The following is a 6,000-nucleotide window of genomic DNA, read 5'->3' as shown; positions in this document are numbered from 1 at the left end:
CTAACCCAACCCAACCCAACCTAACCCAACCTAACCTAGCCTATCCTAGCCTATCCTGAATTATCCCAACCTAACCCAGTCTAATATAACATAACCCAACCTAACTTAACCTAACCTAATCTAACCAGACCTAACTAAACCTAACCCAACCCTACCTAATCTCCCTAAAGCCCCACCCTTCCTAAAAAAAGAAAAAGGCCGTCCGTTCAGCGGACTCTGTCAAAAAGTTCCCTTCCCACACAACAGTTAATCCGTTGCTTTTGTGTCGTAGGGCTTGGCGTGTCCTCCTCCTCCTCCTCCTCCTCCTCCTCCTCCTCCTCCTCCTCCTCCTCCTCCTCCTCCTCCTCCTCCTCCTCCTCCTCCTCCTCCTCCTCCTCCTCCTCCTTTCATTCAGACTTCCTCGCGTAAGAGACGGAAAGTAATATTCAACCATAAAATTGGTTTTCGTTTGTGACGCCAAGGGAGAGGACGGACGTGCGGAGAAGAACGACGACACCGTGGTATAGGGACAGAGACTGAAGAACCTGCAAGGCGAAGCTAGTCGATAAAGAGAGAGACACAGAGCAAGAGAGTCTGCAAGGAGCTAGTCGATAAGGAGGGAGAGAGAGAACTTGCAAGGCAAAAGTAATCGGTAAGGGGAGAGACATAGAGTGAGAGAGAGAGAGGGGGGGAAGAAAAAGAGAGAGCAAACCTGCAAATCGGAGGTAGTCGATAAGGAGAGAGTCATAGAGAGAGAGAGAGAGAGAGAGAGAGAGAGGGTGTGTGTGTGTGTGTGTGTGAGAGAGAGAGAGAGAGAAAGAGAGAGAGAGAGAGAGAGAGAGAGAGAGAGAAAGGACAAAACCTGCAAGACAAAGTTTGTCGACAGGTGTCTCGGTTACCAACAACTTTGGCTGCTGAGGGGGATGCCACGGAGATGAATGGAATTGTCTGGCGGCAGCCACAAAAAGAAATCTCTCTGTGTGGTAGAGATTAAGTTAACTTGGGATACACTAGCCTTTTCCGAGGTCTGCGGTTTGCGATTTTGTCATTTCTTAGATTGCGAATATATCTTTGTGAAGCTTCCGTAAAGGCCAGTTTAAAAAAAAAGACTATCTGGAAAGTTATCGAGTCAGTGCTTAGTCTCCTGAAGAACTTAACATTAGTTTACATCCTTTAGAATAAATAGATAGGTAAATAAAATAGACCACAACTGTTTGCGAAATGGAAGCTACTCGAGTCGGCCACTTGAGGCGTACCGTCGTGTTCGTACGCAAACTTACAGAACCACAGTTGATAAATAGGTTCTCGCCTCTTGTATGGAGGGCTTACTAGAGCGATAAGGAAGGAGTGTCTTCGTGTCCATATGGGTCTGAATGTGGATGAAGTGGGTGGGTGCTTGGATCCGGCTACCCCTTTATAAGGAGGGAAAAGGGCTTTGTGTGTGTGTGTGTGTGTGTGTGTGTGAGAGTGAGTGAGTGAGTGAGTGAGTGCGCGTGTGTGTGCGGTTTCAAGTATATTTCTGATTCTTTTAGAAATAAGAACTTAATACAAATCAGTGTTAAGGCTGTGTGCAACTCAGGGTATTCGTCCACGGTTAGTGGAATAGTCCCATGTATATAATATATATAGTATATATGTATACAATATATATGCATTTGTTTTTGGCTACCTCCTTGTAAGGGGAAAATGTCTTTGGTGTATGTATATATATATATATATATATATATATATATATATATATATATATATATATATATATATATATATACACTTCCTCTTTTCACTCTCACTCTCCCCCTCTGTAATCCGCCTACTCCTCCCCCACCCTTCCCCCCGCGGCGTGTCAAGCCAACCAGGCCCGGGGGCTCGGTCTGTTCGGCATTCGAAAAGGGGATAGGTGGATGGGGGGGGGGAGGTCTGAAGTCTCGAATGAAATAGTCTCCCATTGTCAGAAGTTTCGGTCTCGGTAACGAGGTCTTTTGAAAGCAGACCTGTTTTCCAGGCCTGGCCAAGAACTGCCTGCAGGGAAACCCCAAACGTGAAAGCGTTGTCACAGTGGGCTGTTCTTCCTTCGGCTATTGGAGCATATTTGCAGCCCGTATCTTTCGGGAAGGAATGTGATATGCTGGAGGAAAGTATTTCCCCCCAACACATCAAATACTATGTAAATTTAGATAATAAGTAAATTGTTGAAATAACAGAACAGTTTGCCGTAGTGATTTTACGGCGGAAAATTCTGGAGGTAGGTGGTACCGCCGATTAATTGCAGGTAGGAGGTAAAATAGCCCAGTATGATAACCCTACGAGACCTCGCTGTTAGAGAAAGACCCCCATCCCCCTTCCCCCCTTTTTTTTGGGGGGGGGCCGTTTGAAGCGATATTGACCAAGAATCCGATCACGGCGGTGTCCTCAACTAAATCAAATCTTAAATTGATCTGAAGACTTTTCAAAAGGACAGTAATAGGTTCTCGGGGTTGCGTCAAGGTTCCCTCAACAACTTAGGTTCTCAGAGGTCGCCGACCCCCTCCCACTTCCCCCTCCCCCTCCTTCCACTGGCTTAACAGAGGCTGTTCTTAAGATGAGTGGAATCCTTTGTATTGACTACAAGAAGTCTGCTTGCTGCAGTGCCAAGATAGGGTGTCACCTTGGCACCACAAAGGTGACGCTGGACAAGACACTTCCGCAGGTGTCACATCGCAAAGGTGCCAGCGAGTGCCAGCCAATGCCAGTCTTCTTCGGCACTTGGCTCCGGACTTCGCCCGAAGTCGAGCTTTCCGTACTGAGATCGAGGGTGGCTGGACACGCCCTCCACCTGCATCGCGGAGTGCACCTCCTCTCTCCTATTTTTGCTCTACCTTCCTCCTTCCTACTCCTCCTCTTCCTCCTTCTCTTCTACCTCTTCTCTCCCATTCCTCCTCCTCTTCCTCTTCTCTCCTATTCCTCCTACTCCTCTACCTTCCTCTATCCTTTCCCCTCTTCCTCCCGGCTCTTCTTCCTTCTGTCCTCCGTCCGTCCTTCCCCTCTTCCCTCCTCCCTGCACCGTCCTCCTTCCTTTCTTCTTCCTCTTTCCCTCCTCCTCCTCCTCCTTTCTCCCTCCTCTCTCTTTTCTCAACTCTCCTCCCTCCTCCCTTTACCCCCTCCTCCTCTTCTTCCTCTTTCTCCTCTTCTTCCTCCTCATCCTACTCATCTCCCTCCTGTTCCTCCTCCTCTTCCTCATCTCCCTCCTGTTCCTCCTCCTCTTCCTCATCTCCTTCCTCCTGTTCCTCCTCCCCCTGTTCCTCCTCCTCCTGTTCCTCCTCTTCTTCCTCCTCTTCCTCCGCCTCTTTCTCCTCATTCTCATTTTCCTTCTTACACTTTGATCAATCGACGCTGCCATGTACTTGCCATCACTCCACTATCTGGCTCAGTCATCATCGGCGTCGTGTATCTGTCAGCTAGTTTCCATTCGTGTTTTACTCCCCCCTCCCCCATCCGACTCCCCTCCCTCTCTCACCTCCTCTCCTCTCCTCTCCTCTCCTCTACCTCGACACTCTATCTCTCCCAAACACAGGAGGTAAACTCGTTTTTCTGCTTGCCGTGTTGGGCAGAACTTGTGCGTGTCTTCATATGTGTCTGTGTCTGCGTCTGTCTGTAAGTGTGTGCGTGTGTCTGTGCGTCTGTCTGTATGTGTGAGCGTGCGTGTATACGTGTGTGCTTGACCGTGCGCGCGTGTGGTGTGTGTGTGTGTGTGTGTGTGTGTGTGTGTGTGTGTGTTTGTTTGTCTGTCTCTGTATATGCGTACTTGTGCGTGCGTGTGTGCATTTTTGTGCGTGCGTACTTGCGTGCGCGTGTGATTGTGTTTGTGTGTGTGTGTGTTTGTGTGTGTGCGTCTGTATGAGCGTGCGTGTGTGCGCGTGCTTGTACATGCGTGCGCTCGCGTATGCGTGTGTGTATGTGTGGGAGACGTGTGTGTGTGTGTGTGTGTGTGTGTGAGACACGTGTTTGTGTGTGTCTGTCTGTCTGTCTGTCTGTCTGTCTGTCTGTCTGCCTGCCTGTCTGCCTGCTTACACATGTGTAAGTATATCCTTCTCTTGCTCTTGTATATAATGTTCAACAAAAGAATTGTTTTCCCACCACGGGAGGGTGAGAGGGCGATTGCCATACAACCTCTATCCTTGTGACCAACTGTACAACATAGTGGTAAAGGGATGGTGGAACCAACCTCTTTACCATCGGTAACCCCTCCTCCTCCCCCCGTTCAGGTCCCCGTGAGAAAAGTTAACCAGATTTTACTCTTCTAAACTTGGCTGTTAAACGGAAAACGATGCGTTAACTGAGCGGTTAAAACACAATAGTTTACGTCTGATATACTGTACTTCTGTTTAAGTGTGTGTTTGAGGTAGAGGGAGGGAGGGGGAGAGGGATGCGAGAAAGGGGAAGGGAGGAAAGGGGATAGGTAAGGAGGAAACGAGAGAGAATGAAGGAAGGAAAAGGGAGGGAGAGGAAGAGAGGAAGGAAGGGAGGGCGGAATAGAGAGAGGTAAGAAGGGAGAAGGGGATATAGAGAAAAAGAGAGAAAGAAAGAGGGATGGAAGAAAGGAGGAAAAGAGAGGGAGAGAGAGAAAGATTAATGAAGAGAGGGAAGGAAGGAAAGAGGAAGAAGGAAAGAGTGTAAATGGGTAATAATGAAGAAGGAGAAGGAGAGGAGAGACAAGGAAAGAGAAGAAGAGAGGAGAGTTGGTCCAGGTGACCTCTGGACAGACAGAGGAAAGAGGAAAAACACGAATTTCAGGACACGGAAAGTGAAGACGAAGAGTCTGATGGCGAAGACGAAGAGTCTGATGGCGAAGACGAAGAGTCTGATGGCGAAGACGAAGAGTTCTGATGGCGAAGACGGGAAAAAAGATTAATCAGGGAAAGAGACGGGGATGTGGGTATATGGGAGGCTAGGGATTGAAAGGAGGGGGATTTCTTTAGAGGGGTTTTTGAACTTGAACGAGGAGGGAGGGAAGGAGGGATTGGGAGCTTTTTGATGGCTTTGAGAGTTGGGGGGGGGCAGTTTCAGGCACCAACACCCAGTCTTGCTTGTTTTCGTCTGTCGAGAGAGATTTGAAAACTTCGCGCTCTGGACGTTTTGTTTTGTGACGTTTCCCCTCGCCCACCCCTCGCCCACCCCTCGCCCTGACATCCCCTCGCCCTTCTTTCTCTTCATGCACAGCGCCCTTGGCGATACTCCAACCATGGTTGGGTCCAATTATATGTACTTGTACTTGTACTTGGAGTTTAAAAATAGAATGGTACTTGTACTTAGACCCAAAGTACTTTAAAAATGCCAAGTACGTTAAAGTACAAATATATTGTATTTAATCAAAAGTTATATTCTGTACATGGATTCTAGCGAACTTTGTGATGATGCTGTTGGGTAAATACGTATATTGAATGTTATGATACTATAGTGTAATATAGGGTAAAGGAGCATAATTATGTAGCATTTTCTCAATTGGTAACATGGTACAGTAGGTAGAGCCAGTGCTGCACCTCAGTGCTCAACAAGCGTGAACGCGTTTATTCCTGAGTTAGGTTAGGTTAGGGTAGGTTAGGTTCCGCATGATCCGCAAATTCCCCAAGTCCCCAAATTATAAATTTCCTAATTCCAGTCCACTCTCTACACTGCACTTATGTATTGTTTTTAGTTGTCAACCTATATCATTAATATAGAACAACGGGCATGTTTTAATGCCTGACACCTACGCTTATACTCTGCATGTTTTTTTATTTATATGATAAATGTATGGATAGTTTTTTGCATATGCAACATAGGGAATATTACTTATTCAAGTTTATGTTCTTGTTTTGCAATTCTGTGATAAAAGCATTGATGTGCTAAATGTAGAATTTTCATTTACCTCACTATATCAAATCACACTTTTTAACGGTGTACGTAATGTGTATATACGAAAAGCACTAAATTAAGTACAATGACATGGTCTTAAGTACATAGCAAATGACTATACTTGTACTTGAAAAATATCCAGGTACTCTG

The 6,000-nt window shown here is 46.7% G+C and overlaps 1 protein-coding gene across 3 annotated transcripts in view; it reads left to right on the top strand.

Moving 5' to 3' along the window:
- spri (Src homology 2 domain-containing protein sprint) overlaps positions 1 to 6,000 on the top strand; it is a 120,508-nt gene that overhangs the window by 42,485 nt on the left and 72,023 nt on the right. The gene's annotated exons all lie outside the window — the stretch shown is intronic.

Source organism: Oratosquilla oratoria, chromosome 35 (genome assembly GCF_046742065.1).
Source record: "Oratosquilla oratoria isolate Oo_2021 chromosome 35, ASM4674206v1, whole genome shotgun sequence".
Lineage (NCBI taxonomy): Eukaryota > Metazoa > Arthropoda > Malacostraca > Stomatopoda > Squillidae > Oratosquilla > Oratosquilla oratoria.
The sequence above is the reverse complement of the archived record's forward strand: the minus strand, read 5'-3'. Positions and strand labels throughout refer to the sequence as shown.